Genomic DNA, 22,480 nt, shown 5'->3' on the forward strand with positions numbered 1-22,480 from the left:
GGACGATTTCTAGATAACGTGGACTCTCATTATAACCACTGAGAAAAGTTCATCTGGCCGTGCATTCGTTTGCTTATTCATTCAACAAATCTTGAAGACCTGCCCTGTACCAGGCATGTGCTTAGAGGTGGGGAGAAATTAATGAACAAGATTAATGCGCTGCTTGCATTTATGGGACATAATACAATATGGGAGGGACAACAACAACAATAAAACAAGAGTGCTATTTTGAAATTCGAAAATCGCTAGGAATTTAAATAGAGCGCTGTGAGAAGGTCTATTGCTGGTGATGCTACTTCAGGTAGAGGAAATAGAGAAAGTCTCTGTGAAATTTAGATGAGATTTAGAGGAGCCGGCATTCCGTTGCACACACAACAATCTAAGGGGCCGTCGAGCTTGGCATATTCTCAGAAGAGTCAGAAGGTACTGTGGTCAGGACTTAGAGCTGGACGGGCAGGTGAGTGGTAGGTGGTTGCAGAGGTGAGCGGGTGCCACTTTTCGCTTTGTAGTCCAGAGGAAAAGTATGAATAAAACTCAGAGTACAATGAGCGAAAGTGTTTTTTTTCTGTGCATGTGTGTGTGTATGTGTGTGTGTGTGTGTGTCTTAAGGGGTGACCTAATTTGCATTTTTTAAGATCTCCCTATGAAGAACAGATTATGGAAGGGCAAAGGTGAAGCAAGAACTTACGAGGTGTCTGTAGCACAGAACCTGACACAGAACCATACCCTACCTCTAGCCCAGACTAGAAGAAACATCGATACCTGTAGGTGTGACGTATGCAGCAGGTAGTAAAGATTCAGCCTTGGGTAGCGACTCTGTGCATAGAAATAAGAAGATGGGTCCGAGATATCATTTGGAGGTGGATCCTAAAAGACTTGATTGATACACTGTATCTTGGTCAGCACAGAAAATAGGCGAATGGGTGAATAATGGTGCTATTCAGAGAGACAGTATAGAACATGGAAGAATGCTGGGGAGGGCAAGTAGAACCAGATTATGAAGAGTTGTGGTAAAGTCACATTAAGGTGAAGAAGCCTATGAAGCAACCCAGTATAGATGCCAAATCATACATTGAATACATGAGTCTAGAGCTCAAAGCCATGGTCTAAGCTAGAGATATAATTTAAGAATCATCAACCCATAGATGGTACTTAATGGAAATGATCAAGGCCACCCAGGGAGAGATGGATCAGGTGCTCTTGCAGAAAATGGATTGATATGTTGCTCTGCCCTGATTTAAGCCCGAGTTCTGATCAACTTGTACTCTACCCTTTTCTAGCTTATAGATAAATTTCCTTCTTCTGCTATGAACCCTCTGAACCCTCAAAGTTCACATGACTAAAACATAGAAATACCTACAAATGACTTTACCTAGAAAATTGGAAAATATCTAGGGACATCCAGTTTGTAAAGTGCTTGGGCAAGACTTGTCTAGCGGTCCTGCACAAGAATGGAGTTTGAGTCACCACCGTAGGGTTATAATGGGCATTATCATCACTTCCTCTCCTGCAAAACATTGCATGGGTTCACACAGGTGGGATTTGTACTTGATGAGGTATATTACTTTAAATGTACTAATTTTTCTCCTGTGGGCAAGCTCATATTTACTGTTTAACTGCTTCTTGCTTCCTCGGCGAAGAAAGCCTGACACAGAACCATACCCTATCTCTAACCCAGACTGGAAGAAACATAGATACCTGTAGGTGTGACATTGACAAAATGTGGCTCTCAACATTCAGCTTACGTGAAACCTCCCCTAGCAAAATTTAGAGAGATTCAATAGACTGAGTACTTCTTGAGGTAGATATTGCCTTTTCATGCCTGCGTTCCTGGTTCCTTGGATAGGCCCACCCCTTAGTACAAGTCAGTCTAAAGTAGCTGGGGCCTTAGACCTCCCTCTCCCATGTCTCCTCGCACCATGCTCTCTCTCCATCACTTTTTACATCCCGTTACACAGCCTTCTTTCAATGTCGCAAACACACGAAGCTCATTCCAGCCTCAGGGCCTTTGCGCTTGCAGTTCCCTGTGCCTGGAACACTCTTTCCCCATGTCTTTATGTGGCTGACTCTTTCGGATTCAGATCTCAGCTCAAATGTCATCTTCCCTCAGACGCTTTCTCTGACCACCCAGTCTAAAGGAGGCTCTTTTCATTTCTACCCCCATTTTATTATCCATGGCCTGTATTACTTTCTCAAATTACTTGTTCATTTATTTGTTTTAAACTTCATCACCTCCCTCCACTCAAGTAGAAGCTCCTTGAGGATAAGGCCCTTACCTGTCTCATCCCCCTGTATCAGGACTAAGACAGTACCTGGCCCATAGAAGACACTCAAATAAAAATTGGCTTAATGAATATAGGCGGCGTTAGAATTTTTGATTATATGTCAACTACTTTGCTTAAAGCTTTGCACTGACCTCATTGTATCCTCTTCAATAAACCCTTATGAGCGGGTGCTTATTATTTTCTCAGTATTGTACAGCTGGGTTGCTGCTGGAGCCAGGAATCAAAGCCAGGCCTGCCCGATCACTAAGTCCTTTTTCTTTAATGCCTCTCCGCTTTGCCGTGCTTTGAGAAAATGGATTAAAATTATGATGTAATAATATGGTAAGGTTTTTTCAATATTAAACTCCTTTTCATTTGGCTGAAGGCATAATTAGTATGATGCCATCCATCCATCCATCCATTCATTCATTCATTCATTCAAGAAATATGTGCTGAGAATCTTTTTCACTTAATACATTATACTGCATGATAGAGACTCCCAAACAAAGGAGCTAAAAAGTAGTGTTCAGCTCTCTTTTTTCATTTAGCATTTCAACAAATAAGTAATGATCACCTACTGTGTGTCAGTCATTGTTTTAGTTTCGGGTCCAACTAATCTGTCTGCTTCCAAATTGCTGTGACTGCCTATTCCTTAATGGTTGTCTCCATCTCCCCACCACCTATCTTTCTTGGTTCCACTTCTCTGTTGCAAAAAGGTTTCCCATGTAGCAAAAGATACTACCACAGTTGACTCCAAGATTACATCACCCCAGCCCAGTGATGACAAAGCAAAAAGAGCTTCTATCTCTTCTTGTTTCCTACATTGTAAATCCCAGAAAAGATTTTGATTGGCTTGGGTTTGGGTCATGTGACTTCCTTTGAACCAATCACGGTGGCAAGAGGAACATAGTATTCAGAAAAGCCAGGACTGGGTTACCTGCCTCCCTCTTGCTCAGCCACCCCATTAGAATCACATGGTTGGAGCAGAAGGACAGCAGTTGCCCAGAGGAAAGGGGTGAGACACTAGACATCCTGCTGAAAGTGCAGTGATTCATCAACTACACACCAGAGCCTTAGGATCAGGGATATTATTTTCTATTGTATTCACCAGTTTTCCCCATGCCGAAGACCATTCCTAGGACACATTAGCTCCTCAAAAACTATTATGTTCATAAGGTGAATTAAAAAGATGACATTACATTATCTAAAAAACCCATGATTTGCAATATAACATACTTCACAGTGAATAATTAAACATTACTGTTATACTACACTGTGGTTGCGGACTGAAGATCCAAGGACTATGAAAACTAATACTTATGCTACATAACTTACCAGGCTTCCCTGATGATTAAATACTATGAGATTGTGAAAGGGCTTTGAAAGGTATTAAACAGCACAAATACAAGGCATTTTGTTGTTAATAGTCAGCTGGAAAATGAATACTCAGCAAAATTGTCTAAATAGGCTCTTAAAGGGGAATGGCAAAAAAAAAAACTGTAAAGAATATTACAAATTGCAAAAATACTTAGGCAGCAAAAGACAATTTTCTAAAATGATGGACTCGAGAAGAGTGAATCAGCAATGAATGTCAGTGCAAAACATCATTTAGAAACTCTGGACTTACTTCTGGTTAAAGATATTTTCAGTGACTCCAGCAGAAATAATAAAATGCCAGGCACAAATCTATTATTGATTTAACTCTCCCGGCTAACAAGGATGAGGGAGCCTGAGCTCACACCTTCCATCAGGTGTTCTTGGCTGCTTTTAAGGTATGGCATATGTATGTTCAGTCATATGTTTGGTGTGCCAGGTCCAATCATTTTAGAATAGGTGTCACCCTCCTGGAAAAAGGCAAGTGGAAAGGAAGCCAGACTTCTGTCCATAGGTCAGTTCCATTAAACATGTGAATGAGTTAAGGCACAGACCGAGTAGTCAGCTTACAAGATCAAAATTGCACAGACCAAGTAGTCAGCTTACAAGATCAAGATTGCATGTCACTCACAGTCCAAAGGTGGAAAAGTGGCCTAAGGGAGGTAGGCAGCTTCACTGGGTCATTCTGCGTCACAGGCTGGCCAGTTGGCTCTTCTATTCTCAACATGTGACTTCCGTCTCTGGTTTCAAGGACACCACTATACTATTTTCTAGCCAACAGGAAGTGGGTGGGAGGAAGGGTCTTGGAAAGTAGTTTTATCTTTATGATGACTCAAAATCCGCATAGATGGTTCCCATTTATATTCCATTGACCCTAACTTAGTCACATGGCTGCACATAACCCCAAGGTAGACTGAGCAGTAAAATATCTATGTGGACAACCGTGGACACAGACAACACTTAAGACAAAGGAGGAGGATTATTTCTAATAGAAAAAGAGGACCGTGGATACTGAGGGACAAACTAGCTGTCTCTGTTATGCCATGTGTACATTGTTGAGTTTGTGCCATGTTTGAGGCTTTCAATTGTGAATAAGACAATCGCCTGCATTCCAGAAGGCAAGAGATACTCTCACATACAGCAATAACTCTCACACAGGGTGAAAATGTGACAAGAAGTAAATATAAACCCAGTGTATAAAAGTTTAAAGAAAGGGAAATTATTTCCCTCTGAATGAAATTTTAAAAAATGTTTTGGGGGAGGTAAGATCTGAAATGGGCCCTTAAGTGTGGGTAGGACCAGTACAGACTGTAAATTGAAGTTAGGAACAAGGACTGTGAAGAGGGAGAGAAGGACCTTTGTTCAGTGTGATGGGAGCAGCTTACATCCCAGCCAGAGTCATTTTCATGGCTGTGGACGTTTGAGAACCATCCAGCAATGCTTCCCCTCTCAATCTAGTCCCGAAAAAAGACCACACGAAAACTGGTATTCCAGTTTTCCTATTTCCTAAGTGCTGACCACCCTAACTTCTAGTTAAGCATATTGTCTTCTTTAGCCTTCTTTAATTATATGAGATCATGTGACCAAGTTTTGGCCAATAAGATATAAGTGGAAACATTGCATGCAACTACTGAGAAGTATTCTTAAAGAAATAAATTGCCTTCATACTTCCTCCATCTTGTTGCCTTCAATTCAGATGTGATGGCTAGAGCTCTGGTAGCCATATCGGATCAGAAGAATGAGAGCCAACACTGGAAGAACAGAAAGTTGGAATCAGCCTGCTTTCCTGATGACTTTATAGAACCACCCTAGTGGAAAGCACTGGACTGCTTACCTCCAGACTGTTTTAAAGAAAAAAAAATAATAATAATAATAATAAGACTTAATTATTTAAGCCACTGTTATTTGGGGTTTTATGCCACATTCGGTCACTCCAAAGTTCTAGCACAGGCAGCTTTCAAGCCCCACCTAGTGTTACATCAGACTTAATGGGTGAAGGCGAAACTAAAAATCAGTGTGTTCATTTCCTGTTGCTACCATAATACATTACCACAAAATTAGAGGCTTAAAGCAACACAGCTTTATTCATCTTACAGCTCTATAAGTCAGAAGTCCCACATGGATCTCACTAGACAAACATCAAGGTGTCAGCAGAGCTCGATTCCCTTCTGGGGACTCAGGGAAAATCTATCTCCTTTCTCATTCATGTTGTTGGCTGAATTTGGTTCAGCCAAATTTTGTAGTTATAGAACTGAGAGCCCCCATCTCTCTGCTAGCTTTCAGCTGAGGTCTGTTCCCTGCTTTTAGAGGTTGCCCACATTCCTTGGTTCATGGTCCCCTGCCTGCATCTTCAAACCAGCAATAGTGGGTCAAGTCCTTCTCACACTTCAAATTTCTCCTACCTTTCTTTCATTGCATATCTCTGATCAGCCCTCTGCCTTCCTCCTACATCTTTAAGGACCCATGTAATTTTATCGATCAGTCCCACCCACATGAACCAGGGTAATCTTCCTATCTTAAGGTCTGTATCCTTAACTCCATCTACAAAGTTTATTTTGCCATATAATGTAACATATTCATGGGTTCCAGGGATTAGGGCATGGACATCTTTGGACGAGGGGTTGGGAGGGTGTATGTCTGGGGGGGGTGGGGGGGACATTATTCTGTCTGCCGCAGAGAATATGAAGTTCCCTCAGCACCTTCATTCTCCTCTCAGTTTAAGATTTCGTTTTAGCCGTCCTCTTTATTTACAGGTGTAATGACCCAAGGGGCAATTTGCCTTGGATTCTGAGGGTCCTTTATTGCCTTGACAGTCAGAAATTCCAGACTCCTCTAATTCTTAGGAATAATGCTGTGTCTTTGCCTGACCTGCAAAAAAGCGGGAAATGATGCATCAACTTTATAAAAACATCTAGTATATGTTTGAGGGGACAGGCTGCAGGCCACATTTGGTGGATGCTGAGAGTTTTCTCAGATAGATATGGGCTGGAGACCAGAGTTCAGAGTTGGGTCTGTCTCTAACTTCTCTCAGAGCCAGAACCCAAAAGAACCCAAGCGACCCCGAAGAAGTACTTAGGTCTGCTGGGCGGGCTGCAAGAACTAAATTTGTTATGGATCTTTCGGGTTAGATTTGAGGACATGATTGGAAAATGAGTATCTCCTACCCAAGACTTATTCTTTTCAGAGAGAAGAGAAAAGAGGAACCAAATACCCCTTGAAGAAAGTGAGAGGGGGTACCACCCAAATTACCTGGGTGGAGCCGGGAAAGGTCATCCGATTTGTGGAGTTCTCCCGCAAGACCCTTACAACTTGATCATTGTACTCTCCTCTCAAGCCCTCTGGGGGCGGGAGGCACTTCAGTGGGGGGGTCATTGGAACATAAGCTCTTGTCTCTCCGGTCTTCTTTACCCCCAGCCCTCAGAGTACCGTTTTTGCACAGCTCACCAACAAATATGCATTTCCGTGGGTGAATGAATGAATGCATTATTGATCGATTGAGTAAGTGAGTGACTGGTGGGTACCCAAGTCCTTCTTTAGCCTTTTTCCCACCGTGCAGCGTAGTCTCATGGTTAAAAGCTCATGCTCTGAAGGTTCACACAAGTCCAGGTCCCACTTCTGCCATTCATCCCACCAGTGTGTTTTCTGGGACCTTCCCTGAGTCTGTTCTGTTTCTTGTCTGTAGCATGTAACCAGTAATTACTGCTTGGCGTTGTGATGTCATTCAGATAATAGATAGAGTGCTCAGTACAGTCCCCAGTAGTCAATGAGCGTTAGCTCTTAATGTTAGCCCAGACCCTCTGCTTGTGCCAACGTGATCTCCCCTTGATGGTCCAACTTAATCTCCAGAACTGCGTGCCCTCGTTCGCGTCAGCTATCCTGTCCTTTCAACATTTTATGCACGTGTATGGGTGTGTGCACGTACTCATGCACATACACAATTACCAGAGTCAAAACCAATTTAAATGTGCTTTCTCCATAAAGCCAACTAATAAGGCCAAGAAGTCACTTCTTCATTTTAGAATTCTTGGGTGCTCATTAAGTCGCTCCTGCATGTATCACATAGCAGTAGTCTGTTGGTATGTGTCTGGCATGTTATCTAGGAACCTAACACATTCTGGGTGGATGGATAGATGGTTAGATAGAAAATTAACATATATATTTTCTGGCAGCTCCACAGGGATTTCTTTATCTTTATAAATTTATACCCTCTGATCAACCCAGCACCTTACCCACCCACAGTAAGGGCTCATGAAGTGTTGTTCAGATGCGGATAGAAGGGAAGGAAAATCAGAAAAAGAAAATCAAGACCAGCACCCACCTGGACCCATCCTTCTTTCCATTGAAAGGAGTTATTGAGAAGAGAAGCAGGGAGTTGACGGCCACCCTCTGGACTCTCGCCCAGGGCCTTTTTAGAACAGGAAAGTTAATTATGGAACCAGATTAACAGTTTCTTTTTTGATACAGTCGGTAAAACCAGCAGGATGCAATTTAGCTCTTCCCCACTTTCCAAATAGCAGCAAATTTTCATACAAAACAAAGAGACACTTGAATTGCAAATTACTTAGAGAATCAGCTACCAACCCCAACGGAAGAATATTTCTGCTACTTTCAAAACCCGGCTGTTGCCTTTTCAGATTTAACCATGTAGTGGGACATGCACAAAGGCTTGGGCGGCTTGCTGTTTCAACTCTGGGCCAAGCAGGGAGGAAGGATGATTCATTCAGGTTTACTGGAGTGCTACAGTGTGGTTTTTCGGCACAGAACATTTTTCTCTTCTCCAGATCCTCTCTAATTCTTGGATCACCAGTCTCCGCTCACAGATTTGGGACTGATGGGTTCCTAGAGGTCATCTTTTTCATGGGTGGCAAGAGCAAATGTTTGTGAGGGCAGGCAGGTGTATAAATGAATAAACAAGTGTTTAGAGTTTGCGTATACAACCACTAAAAAGTGAGCGAGGCCTGGGGTGAACTTGGACCCCCATCTAACCATTGTTGCCACGTGGGAATACGGACCCATTGTCAGTTGTTGCTAGATAGATCTACAGGTCTATAATCTGAATTCTTACTTGAAATATTCTTTTTTTTCCTTTAGATGTTGATGATAATAAATTTTTTAAATACCATCTATTGGCTGGATATGGCTGGATATTTTTAACTTCTGATCTACCTCAACTTCTACCCTTGATAGATGGGGAAACAGAGGCAGAGAGAAGGAAATATAAATGGTCACTAACTCCCGATTCAGTTTTTTAACTTCTCATTCTGTTCCTAGGTTCGTTACACTTCACAGCCTCCCCTAAGTCCCCATTTCCTGCAGGACACAGGGCAGCTTTATCTTCACAAGAGCATTTATGAAACAATTTTTTTTTCCCTGATTCAGATAAACAATTCTTATGTCTTGCAGAGGATCTAGAAGATAGAGCAAGGGTAAGGAAACAAAATCATGCAGTGGTGCCACGGTGATTTTCTTTCTGGAGGGGACGGGAGGAGGCTGAGGTGGGAACCTACCTGGCTGGAAACCGGATGTTTCCAGACACCGCCACTGGAGGGCAAGGTGGCGTGTCAGCTGGATTAGCCCCAAGCAGGCTGTAGGAAAGGTGGGGTGGGTGTGGAAATGCAGATGCGCACAGGGGCAGGCAGGTGGCGGATGCGAGTCAAGAGGCCGGATGGGGAATATGGGGAAGGGAGCAAATGTGTCTAAAGGACTCAGACACCACTCAGGTTTGGCAAGTATCACCACGAAGGCATGCACACTTTTAACAGGTCTTTCGATTTATTTTCAAGTGAAGCTTGAAACCTAAATTTGTATAAAAATTTGTCAGTACAGTTCAATTTTTAAAAATGTTAAGCCAAAACACACAAAGGAGCAGGATTTGGGTCGTGGGCTTCCTCTTCGTGACCTTTTCTTTATGACTCACTTGCAAATGGACCCGGCATAGGGCGGGTCAGTCAGCTGAGTGGAGAGATGTCTGCGATCAGTCTAGTCACAGACCCACAGCCAGGACTGGTATGGAGATGACAGAGTCAAGAAGACAGGCCCGAGGAAGCAGAGAGCATCTGTGGACTTTGGGGAGATGGCCCCGGGGAGACAGGGCTTCCACCAGGGTCTGCCTGCAGCCTGCACAGATCCCTGCTGCACAGATCTGTGCAAATCTGAAGCACCTACTGTGGCCTTTTATACTGTGTGTGTATGTGTGTCGGGGGTGAGGGGGGTGCATGCTTGCGTGAGTGAGCGTGCATATAGCCGTCTTTACTAAAATAATGCAGATTATCTGCCATCTCCCTTGGTAACTCTGTGAGAGTCTCCTTCATTTTCTCCGAAGCAGAAATGTCAAAGTCAGTAAAGATCGCATTGGTGTGTCAATTCTTTACGTTTAAACGAGTCACTGAATGAGTAGGCCAGAGGCTGCAGTGGAAAGACCTCCAATAGATGTTACTTCTCTCCTAACCTTTCTTTAAGCCTCCATTTCATACTTTGTAAAGTGAGAATCATGATACCTACCCTACTTCCCTGTATTTTTGATTGGAAGAGGCAGAAAACACAACTGGCTTAAGTGTGAAAAAAAAAGGGGGGGTTGTATTGGCTCACACAACTGGAAAGTTCAAGCATCTCAATCAGAGCTGGATCCAAGGGCCCATCTAATAATCAGAACTTGGTACCTCCCACTCAGCACTACAGTCCTGGTTTCCTGCGTGGGCTGCCAGAAGCTCCAGGGCTCCATCTTCACCATTCTAAGTACAGTAGAACAAGATTTTCTTGTCCTCTACGTTTTCAAAGTAAGTTTCAGGACTGACCTTCACTGGCCCGAATCAGGTCCTGTGCCCACTCCTGAACCCACCGAAGTGGCAAAGGAGATGAAATACCCTGAATGATGGCTGTTCTACGTTTCATAGCGTGATTCGGTATTTAGCGAGACTCTGTGGGAACACGATACACATTGCAGAGGGGAGCAGATCAAGCAGTGGACCTGAGTCCCTGGTCGGAATAAGCCATTCCTGTGGAAACAACTTTCTGGAGAAATGTCCAGCCTAATCTGTGGAGTTTGATGAAAGCTGGAGCCATCCAGCTGGAGAGAAAAGGGCAAAATGCTTGATCATTGCCTGATGCCAAAATGAGATTGTATATTTTGTATTTATTTTCTCTCTTGTGTTTTGCAGGCTTGATTTAATAGGAGAATTGGGACTGGCGACATTCATTTCAATGAAAGCAAGAGCGTAAATAGTGAGTAGATTTTATTGTTATTCATCGGTTATGAGAGATGGACTCCTCTCTGATGCCATTATGAGCTTTACCGAATTGCCATTCCTTCCTCTGACCATTTAAACAAATATCAGCTAGCCTCACTGGTAAATCAGAAGCCAAGTATAAGGTTTACCTTTGTCTGTTTGTCAGTCTGTCTATCCATCTATTCCCCAGAACATTACAAGAACTGTCAAGGTACAAATAACTTATGAAGTGTTCTCGGCTTCAAGTAACAGAAAATACAGATTCACGATGACCTAAATACTAAGAAAAAAGTTATTAGTTCTCATAACAGAAAATTCTAAAGAAAGGCGTATAGTTGGTTAATTGAATAGTGCAAAAATGTCACCAAAATCTGGGCTCTACCATCTTCAGTGGGCTATTTCTTTGGCCAGAATTGTGTCACATACCCTTGCTTAAATCATCCCCTGGCAAAGCAGATGGGGCCACCATGATTCCTGGGGCGAGGGATGGGACCTATGTCCTCTAAAGCACATGATCACATAGAGGAGAGTGAATAGCTGAACAAAATTTAAGTCTAGTTAAAAAGGAGGGAGAAAGGATCAATGGTTATTGCAAAGACAACCGACAGTATCTGCTATAAGGTGATGCTATGTGAGTCTCAGTGGTGCTTCCTCCGAGACGAAAGCTTGTCCAGGTACCTAAGCTCCAAGGCATCATATACGCCATCACGGAAGAAAAAGCAGACACCCAGCCTTGGCTAGCCTCCCCCAAGTCATGGATAAAATGAAAGAAATGCTTAGAAACACTTTTGACGTGTTATAAAACCCAAGGCATTATCATTATACCATATGCAGACTGTTTCTCCAATTTACATAATTATAAACTCCCCCTCAAAAAGTAAACATCCCTGCCAACTTTCAAAAAACAAACTACAAAGCAGTATTAAATATGCATTGCTAATTTGACTTTTTAATTTTTCTGGTATCTTCACAAAGATATACACAGCTCTATAGATACTGAGTGCTTAATAAAACCTTTCACCTGTCTGAAAAGAAATCAACAAGAATAGAAAAGCTCAACTCAATTTTTTTTAGCTAAAGAATTTGAGTTGATGCGTGAAAATTACAGTAGAAGTTCACTGTACTAAAATGACTCTCAAATTCATTATTCATTGTGCATTGAGAACCACCATTCAGATATAGGCAGTTGCTTTGTGCATCCAAAAGAAGATAACATGTCTTCAGATGTCTCCATTCAGCTTTAAGAGTCATCAGTGAGCTATGTGTGGTCTTATGTTTGAATATTTACTGGAGGTGATTCAAGAGGTACAGAAAGACTTCCTTGCCCCCAAATCTCTCTCTTATTGATCTACTTAAATTATCCACACCAATCCTTTACTTGGACCTTGAAAGTCTCCACTACAGTACAAATATGCTACCTGACCAGGTGGACTGTTTCTATACACCTTTATTTGAGTTTCTTGTTAGCCCCAACAGTGACAGAGACACAGAATACAGATATGTATATGCACAGAGAGAAGTCCTGGAGCTATATTACAAATTACATAGGTATACTTAATATATGTCGTTATATATTTTATGTATCTATATATAAAATAGAGGTAGAGGTAAAGATTACAAACACACAATACACATATATATAATGTTACATAAGTAAATTCCTTTTAATACAAGCAATTCCATATAACCTGCTTTTTAAACTCGACAACATATTATAGCTTTCCAAAGCAGTGTATGTATACACATCATTTTTTACCATTAATTAATACTACATCTCAAGTGTGAATGGTAATTTATTTACTCAATCCCCTATTGAAGGATATGTCCTTGCTAGTTTATAGTTTGACTACTTTAAATTATTCCCAACATCCATGTGCACAGAGATCTTTCTCCACATGTATGGCTACCTTTTTAGTCAAGTCCCTAGAAGGGTGATCGCCGGGTCCAAGAGAGGTTGGCCAGCTGTGATAGGAGAGAGCCGTAAAGACCTAGAATGTTGACCCTGCCCACGGGCTGCCAGAGCTCCCCTCTGGGGCCTCTGGATATGCTTGCGAAGCCTCTTGAGCTACAGAAGGGAAAGGTTAAATGACGAGAGGAAGAAAATGGTGACAAAGTGCACCAACTGTGAACTTTGCTTATGACCGTGTTTTTATCTTGCACTATCATGGAACAATAAGAGAATTACTGTTATTACAGGCAGTCATATTTCTTTTTGTGTTTCCGTGAGTAATGTCTCTCTGTCCTTTGGATTGTAAATGCCCTCTGCGTAGAAGCCAGACCTGGTTTTCTGTCGCTCACTAACGTATAGCGAATGACCTACGTAATGACATTACTGTGTGAATGTATTTTGGGGGTAAAAGATGAATGAATCACTTAGAAAATATGGCACGATGGAAAGGGATTTAGAAGGATATTCCTAAGGAGCGAGCGTCTGTGGACCCTGTCTTCTGCCCAGTCTCCTCATGCAGCATCACTTTGTCTGTCAGGCTCTCTGTCCGACCACAGTGAAAGTAGAGTGAGGTGCGGCCACCATTCTAGGGCAAAAGATGGTTCTCAGGAAACACCGTGCAGGGAGCAGGGTGCTGTAGACGGCCACCCCTACCGGTCAGGATCTATCTTTACCGTAATTCACTCAAGCCCTGACTTTAGGGTCAACCATGTTTATGACCCGCGTTCAACTTATTTTTACTTCCCTTTCTAAGTAACATGAGGTTCTGTGAGATTATAATAGTCACAGAAGGGATGGACTTAGAGGTGGGACTTTATACTAAACTCTGTCTGTTGTACAATGGATGCAGTCTGTAATGTCGTTCCAGTTTAATGTGCTCCAAAACACACTGCGAAGATGAGATTTTATTTTTTCTCTTTCCATAAATGACATTTATTTGCTTTTTCTCTTTCCAAAAATGTTTCCTGTCATACCGTTCAGGATTTTATCCGAGTTTCTCGAATTCTTGTCCATCCTTTCCAGAGTCGCAAGGGTAGTTTTCACGTTCCCTGCCTCACTTAATGTCTGTCTGCAGTTTTGTGCTCAGCAAAAGAGTGAACTGAGCAGAGGCACCCTGCACCCGCCACTGACTGACCGACCACTCCCTGGGCTGCTGCGCTTGGCGTAGTGTTGACCCTAGAAATCTATCAGCTGTCCACAAGGAGGAAGAGGTTGCTATCTGGCTGATCAAAGTGAAATCTGGAGACCAACAGCATTAGCATCACCTGGTAGCTCCTTAAAAATGCAGAATCCCAGACCCAGTGAGTCATACATGCTCTTAAGACCCTCAGGTATCTGGTGTGCACATGATAGAGTTCAAGGACGGTTTGTCAAAGTCGTTCTCCCAGGTATCTTCCTGTTTCCAATATATCTCCCTCCTTTACCCAATGAAATGAAGCGTATGTGAAATAGAGAGTAATTAAAAGTGCTTTATTTCAATACCTCACACCATTATAAGGGTATGCAAAAATAATCTTCCATGCCAATTTGAAGGATATTTTCTCTAATTAAAAACAACTTTTCCTTGGAGCATTTCATTTCTAAAGCAATTTCCCCACCCATTGCCTCATTTGTTCAAAATGGCAGCCCTAGAACACAGCCAATCCATGCAAGAAATGAGGGCTAAGAAAAGGTAATCTTCGGTGCTCCCGATTGCTCTGTCTAGGCTTATCTCCTCTGTTCTTTTAAGGTTCCCAGTACTCTGAGACTCTCTCTAACCCTGACCTCAAGCAGAATCTGCTCTTGGGACAACATTGATACCAGCCGTTTATATTGTATATACGTTTATAGATTTGTTCTAATAGGTGGTAGTCAACACCTCTCACGCTGAAAGAAAGACTTGGTTTCCCATTAATGGAATATTACACATGAGGAACAGCGAAGTGATGAGAAGGATTAACTAGATGAGAGTTGGCAAATAAGTTTTGTCTGAGCAATTGATAGCTTCCCGAAGTTCTGTTTTTAGAAGGATTCTGAGGCTACATCTGGATTCACCAGGAAAAAAATATTTTGTGATTGTTCAGTGACGTCTGCTATAGCTATGGAATAATGACAGAGATATACATCAGCCACAGAATGTTTCATACCACATTTACTAAATATTTGCATGCCAGGCAGTGCCAAGTTACTTGCGTGCTGGCTTAGTCATCTATATTGCTGAATAACAAATTACCCCAAATTTTAGTGGTTTAAAAGAATAATATTTCACAGTTTCTGTGCATTGGGAATCTTTGAGCTTCTTTCCTGGTTCTCTGTCTCAGAGTTTCCCACAAAGACACAATCAAGTTCTCAGCCAAGGCTACAGTTTTACTCAAAGGGGGAAGGGTCCGCTTCCAAGCTCACTCATGTGGTTATTGGTAGCTTTGAGTTGCTCAAGAGCTGCTGCCTTGAGGGTCTCACTTCCTCACTGACCATTGTCCTCAGTTCCTTGCCAGATTGCCCTTTTGATCAGGTATGCAGGAAGAATGAGAGAGAATGTTAACAAAAGGGAAGTTGCAATCTTTTGTAATCTAGTTATAGAAGTATTATCCTATCACCTTTGCCTCTTGTGTTTATTAAATGTGAGTCACCATGTCTACCCGAGGAGAGGGGACTGCCCAAGGGTGTGAATCATCAGGATCTGTCTTACAAGTAGCCTGCCATAAACACTTTACTCCACTTGATCTTTACCATGACCTCTTAAGATACATACTGTTGTTATCCCATTTCTACAAATGAGGAAACGGGCATAGAAGTGCACTCATTTATTCAAGATGACACTGCTAACAAGGGACAGAGTTGAGATTTTAACCCACATCTATCTGACTTTAAAGCTGATGTCATTCTCACAATGCCTCTTGCCATCTCTAGACTTATTCTACTGAGTGCTCTTCAAAATGCTTTGACCATGAACCCCTAATAACAAAAACTTTCAGAATATATCCTTACTAGAGGCATAAGCATTTATAAAGTACATCTCAATCTATAATTCAATATGAGTAAAGCTTACTTTTTAAAATATTGCGAATCAGAATTCTTTTATTCACACCACAGTGGATTGTCTTGCCCTCCGCTGGGATAACTCCCACAGCGGAGGCCACCAAGCTAACACCCTTGTAGCCATGACACCCTATGATCTGTGACTCCCTAAAGGATAGTCCAGTGGGCTGATTGGAGATACAGTTGGAAGCTTCTGCTGCCCAACCACTTAAAATAGGGAGAAACTGTCAGCCTCCTCTGCACCCCATGGTGAGTGTTCAGAGAAATATTGAATGAGTTCAGACAGCTCCTTCCTCTCACTTGGTGTCATCAAGTCACTTAAGGAAGGGCATTGCAGGATTAGAGCAGTCGTCTTCCAGCCTCAGAGCTGTAGGGCTTCACTGTGGGAAAAAAAATAAATGCTTTTAAATTTCTTTCCTAATCAATCTTAAGGGATAGAGTACAGTTCAGATGCAATTTCCAACCAAGGCTCCATATTTTATAAAGACCTATTTATTATTGTCTAAAAATTGTATGCGTATTTAATAGGTAATTTGTGTACCTGGTAAAACCCTGTTTAATTTAGTGTGGATATTTAGTGACGAGGTTTCTGCAGAGACTATCTTCAAACTCCCTCCACTCCTTCCCTAGAACAAGCACTCCGTATGTGTGTATTCATCCAGTGAGAGTATGTGTCCATCCTGGTACAAATGTGGATGACCTTGATTTTTTTTGTAACCAAAATGGTAGATACACTGTTCTGTACCTTGGGTTTTTTTTTTCCCACCTACTGTTTCTGAGAGGTGGTGTTACATTACTACACACAACACTTTCTTATTCATCTTAGTGGCCTCATATTATTCTGTAGCATGAATGCACCAAAACTTGTATAACCAGTCTCCTACAGATGGATACTTCGGTTGATTATAATCTTTGGATCTTATAAACAGTGCTGCAATAGGTAGTCCTTTAGAGAACTGTTTTTGGAAAGCTCTTGGCTTTCAGTGTTGGTGTCTGACCACTTAAGAACCATGTAGTCATTGTTTGGGCCAGGTCAGAGAGTGACACTGAATAATAGGGACACATGTAGTTCTCCTATGTAATTCTCTGACAGTGCTCTCCTTGTTCCAATACTTGGTACCGCAGCATTGAGGTACCACAATACTACTAAGCCATATATGGTACATAACTTCTCCGGAAGACTAAGGAAACCAAGGCTCCATCCCTCATCTCTGAGCTTCCCAGTGTAGTCTGGGAAACCAGTGTGAGGTCTCTGCTGTAGACGAGCTAACAGGATTTATCCAGGGTGGTAGGGGGCCTTGGACAGTGGCAGCAGGGTGTGGGGGAAGAGCGCCAGCTTTCAGGTTGTGGTGTGGGCAGTTACCTAAAATAAGTTATTATCACCAGAAAATGGGGAATTGAATACCAGGCAGGTATAAAGCATAGGTGCCCACTCTAGGGAATGTTCGAGCAGACCATTATCAGCAACCCTCTGTCCCTCTTCATTCTGCCATTGAACCTCCCTGACTCTCTGGCCCTCTTTCCTCTGCAAGACTAGATGACCTCCGAGATCCTCTCCATGTCTAGCTTTTCCCAACTTTGTGATTCGCCATCACGTATGGAGAGAGGGAGGTATATCCAGCTCAGGCATCTGCCTTATTTTGTTTGGTGCCCATGTTGTCAGATCACTCAGAATTCACCAGATGTGGAAATCCACCCCTTCCTCTGGCCTTCCTGGCCAGCTGCAAATGAGAACAATTCACAGTTGCCCAACTGGAATGCCTTCTGAACACATGCGTCTGCTTTGCTTTTCAAATCAGTATTCTGGCCAGGGTGACAGGTGCACACTGAAATCTCATCCTCGGAGTTCTGACCGGGCAGGATTTTTCACATGCGAACCAATCGTTAGACGCACACGGATGACTGGGCTGACGGAGGTGGGGGATTACTCCTTAATAACAGCAGTGGCAGCAGCTACGTTTGAGTTTTATCCTGGAATCTGTATGAGACATGGACATCTTGATGAAGAATAGGGAACCTGGGGTCGGTCTAGTTGGCTTGGAATCTCATCTCCATCTCTCAGTAGCTGTGCCGCCCTGGCACATTCTTGATCTCTCTGAACATTCGTTCTGTGATCAAAAGAAAAAAGAAAAAAAGAAAAATTTCAGAGCAGTAACCACACCAGCCTCAAAGGGGCCGCCATGAAGATCAAACTTGGTAGCCCGTGGGAAGCACCTAGCCTAGCGTGACTGGCTATTCTTGGAGCTGTCTCTGCATGGTTGGTTCTTCCTGTTTTACAAATGTGCACAGTCAGAAGCAGAGAAGGTCAATCGCTCACCCAATACCAAAAGTAGCAGCACTGGGATTTAAACGCACGTGCGTCTGCCTCATTAATTCTCCAGATATTTATTAGGCGCCTCCTATGTCCAAGCACTGGGAATCGAGCGGCAAGTAAGGAGGACACAGCCCTGGCCTTCAGGGAGCTGGCAGCCGAATGAGGTGGCCGGGGCTCCTTGGCACACCTCTCACCCGCCGCCTTTGGGAAGCTGCCCCAGGCACCTAGTTGAAACGCCCCCCAAATACTCTCGTCAGTAACTGCAACAGCTCATCTTTATCAGGTGCTCATTTAATCTCCCCTGTAACCCCACGATGCTGTTACTGTTCCTGTTCGTGGAGGAGGCAGAACGACTCGTCAAGGTCATGTGGCTAGAAAGTGGTTGGGCTGGGATTCGCGCTCGAGCAGCCGACCGCACAGTTCATGACATTGTTACCGAGGAGGCAGAGTGACTTGTGAGCTAGAATGAAAAGCTGTGTCACAACTGCAGCCCACACGTAATCACATGTAAGGTTTGTCCCATTTTTTGTGCCCTGAACTCCTCGAGTTACCCTCTGAGAGCAAAACAAAACAAAACAAACAGTAGAAGAGACATTTGTCCACAAAAGCAAAGAAATCAGGCACTATCTAATTAAAATCAGGGGGCAGGATTTAAACCAACCAACTCTGCTCGCCTCTATTTAGTTGCATTTTCAAGGACTTCTGCCTCCAGGGGCAAGCACCATTAGGTCAGCCAGTGGCCAATACTGGCCCCCTTCAGCCGGTGGAAATGGAGCTTGACTTGCTTGGTTAAGTCAAGGCATGACCTGAGAAGGTATGGGCAGAGCAGAGCCTAGGAGCCTGGCTGATAAACAGAGCAACAGCCCAGTGACTTCTGCAGAACTGCTACGCATCACAGAGAAAGCTGTATTCAAAGGAGTCAAACAAATTCAGTTCCACCTCTCTGATTCAGAAGATTCATCTGAATCTCCACAAGGTGCTTGGTGAGTCCAGGGAGCCAGTGATGCTGGCAGTAAGGAAAATGCTGCCGGGTGATTCCATTCATTTGCTGGCTGTTTTCCTGGCTCGCAGTAACCAGCCAGAGCAGGAGGGTCTGCAACCCCTGAGGCACTGTGAGAGGGTTGACAAGGAGTGAAAAGACAGAAGAGAGACTTTCTGCAGAAAATGAAGAGGCCTCGCCTTTCTCAAGCAAAGCCAAACAGAGATGGAGCCTGAGTTCAGGTCTGTGTTACAAAACAGAGCCTGCAGCCAAAACGGAGGCTAGGTTTGTGCTCTTGTTTCCCACCTGGAATTAAGGAATCTAAAGCAAGAAGTCCTGCGTGGGTCACCTCCCCATCCGCCTCCCAAGGTGGACCATCACCGCGGGGAAACACGAAGACCAGCCGAGGACTGTGCTGAGGAGGCCGAGAATAGTTGGTGGCGCCAGATACTGCGAAGGACGTCACCCTTTCCGAGGGTTTGCTGAGCACGTGTCTCACGTGAGCCTCGCAGCACCACGGGAGGGGGCACAGGGTGCTTTAACTCCCTTTACACACGTGCACACTCCGAAAAGCCAGACAGGTCGCGGGGCCTACCCAACGGCATGAAGCAATTTGACGGAAGGAATGGGACCAGCCCTCCGATCTCTCTGCTCCTAGTACGCACTTAGACAGGGCAGAGGTCAGCAGGCACGCAGGGCGCCCTGCACAGTCGGCACGACCTGCGAGGGCCTCCGTCCTGATTAGCAGGTGTTAAGTTTGCCAGCACCTCCAGTCGCTCTTCCCATGGGGCCGAAATGAATACCAACGTCGTATACTTTGTCCATGTTGTGTGAGCGATGAGCCACAGTGGAGGAAAACATCACCCTGAGTCAGATCCCTTATAAAGTCTGGAGCACATCTTCCTACCTGAGGAGGGAAACCCTGAACCAAGAGTCTGTATGTGGATGAACAGAAAAGGGTGTATCTGTGATGATTCCACTAAAGCTTCTGTGAGTCTTTATACTGGTAAATGGCCCAAGAGCCTTCAGGCCCACCATACAGGTTTTTTGGAAAGTAGCTCTGGTCATTGCTCATGGAAACACTGGGTTTTCACCTAGACAGATGGGGCAGTTACACATCAGATGAGCTGGACATCAGGCTGCATGGGATGAGGATGTCGGGAACAGAAATTGCTGCAACCCAGGTGGATGTTTCTGGCACCTCGAAACCCATGCATGTCCTTACACTGCTGAATAAGGCGTAGCAGGTGGTCAGGAGTCAGGCGGTATGGGATGCAAGGCCGGGATCTGCCACTCGTGAACTGTGCGACACTGGAAACATATCGAATGCTCTGAGTCGGTAATTCCTCAACTATAAGATGGGACTGCGAATGTGCCTAACAAGTGGCACTTAAAATATTTAGCTGAGTAAATGGGTCATCCAGTGGTAATGGTGTCATTCTAACAGAGCTGGAAATGACTCCGGAAATCACCCCGCCTAGATGACCCCAGATCTGAGCAAGCACCGCCAGCACATAGGTGTTTTGTAAAGATGCAAATGGCTGAGCCCAACATCTTTATCCCATGCAGCCTGCTTTTACGCTCGCAACCTCGAGGACCTCCCGTCTCCCTTGAATACACAGCTACAGAGTTGGTTAAAGTGCTTCCATTAGCAAAGACTATGACTATTTTGCAAACATCTATGAGGATAGGGACCGAGCTCCACAGGCGATCCTTAAGCAGTCAGACTAGCGTCAGTCCTCAGAAGGATTTTAGAGAGTCACTGACCTTAGCCCTAAAGAGGCTAAGAAGACTGAGGGTCGCAGAACCATAACGCTAATTAGCAAATAAAAACAACAACAACATCAAACACACTCACTCTTTCTGATTTCCAGTCCGATGACTTTCTCACCAAGTCAAGGTGACAAGAAAATTAAGGAAAGAGTGAGACAGTGTTCACGGCCGATTGTCTCAAGTGTGGTCCACGTGGTCCCGGTCTCCGATGTGTTAGCAACTATTCTGAGCCATCAACAGATTTCTGCCTAAGGACTTACTCTGTGGTTCAGCTTGAACCACAAAACCAGGGAAATTTGGGAATCTGCGTGAGTGTTAAAGCATCGCCGACTCGCCTCAAGGAAAGCTGGCTTTTTAGGACACAGGGCTGTCGCCCAGCTTCACGGCTCTGTCCCACGGACATCATTGCCAGGTGGCTTCCTGTACGATAGGCACTGTGCCCAGTAGGAAATGATCGAACCAGAAAAGCAAACTGTCACACAACCCTGTCCTGGATGATACGTGTTGGACCCTGAAGATGGTATTATGAAGACCTACTTTTCCCTAAGATTTGGCCATGTGCCAAGAAATGTGCTGAGTCTTGTGATAACTAACTTCAGCCATCCTCAGAGGATAATACTCTTGTTCATCCTTCATTCTTATTTATCATTTTATTTATCACCATTGTAAGAACGAGGGAAGGTCAGTTTTGGGGTGGAGATCACAGATCTGAGATGAGCATAAAAGTATGTAAAAAAGAAAGGTGGAAGATTCCTACCTTTACTCCAGGAAGCAAAAGCTGTTTTTAACAAATGCCGTTACTGTTAATAATGACATTTCTTTCAATAACAGAACACTTGTTGCCGTTAGTATTTTGCTGTGCTCCAGTTTCCTCAGTTGTAAGATAAAGGATCATAATGTGCCTCCGAAGATTGTAAAGATTAATGATTTAATGCATGAAAGGCACTTAGTGCAATGAACACAACAGAATTGTTCATGAACGTTAGATATTGTTATAATTATTATTATGCCGTGATTTGGTTTTTATAAGCAATAAAACGTCTAAGGATGGAAAATACAGTGACTGATTCAGTGGAGTGCATTTATATAATAATAATAATAATAATAATAATAATAATAATACATTTATATAATATGGCCACCATTTAGGCCTTTCAGTACCGTGTTAGCTTTTTATTGCCATATAGCAAATTACCAGAAACTTAGCTTAAAGCAGCACCCATTTATTACGTTACATTTTCTGAGGGTCCAGGGAAGGCATGGCTGGGTTTTCTCCTCAGGGTCTTACCAGGCTGAAAGGTTTACTGGGCTGTGTTCCTTTCCAGAGCCACTTTCAAGTTTCTTCAAATTGTTAGCAAATTCAGGTCTTTGCAGTTATGATACTGCAGTCCCCATTTTCTTGCTAGTTGTCCCTAAAGGTCACCTGCATTCATTCCTTGCCAAGTGTCTCTATTGATCCATATTCAAGGTCAGCAGTGGAAAAACTCCCTCCCATCCCATCCCTCTCACATTCTGCATCTCTCTTACCAGGGAGAATGCCCACTCCCTCCGAGAGACTCACCTGATTAGTGAGACTTACCCAGG

At 43.5% G+C, this 22,480-nt stretch overlaps 1 protein-coding gene across 2 annotated transcripts in view; it reads left to right on the top strand.

The window, feature by feature from the left end:
• ATP10B (ATPase phospholipid transporting 10B (putative)) overlaps positions 1 to 22,480 on the top strand; it is a 234,197-nt gene that overhangs the window by 79,094 nt on the left and 132,623 nt on the right. For both annotated transcript variants that reach the window (XM_036224184.1, XM_016167062.2), the window contains one exon: positions 10,796 to 10,859. The gene's annotated coding sequence lies outside the window, so the exon portion shown is untranslated. The remainder of the gene's footprint in view (positions 1 to 10,795; positions 10,860 to 22,480) is intronic.

The sequence above is a fragment of the Rousettus aegyptiacus genome, unplaced genomic scaffold (genome assembly GCF_014176215.1).
Source record: "Rousettus aegyptiacus isolate mRouAeg1 unplaced genomic scaffold, mRouAeg1.p scaffold_m13_p_7, whole genome shotgun sequence".
In the NCBI taxonomy this organism is placed as follows: domain Eukaryota; kingdom Metazoa; phylum Chordata; class Mammalia; order Chiroptera; family Pteropodidae; genus Rousettus; species Rousettus aegyptiacus.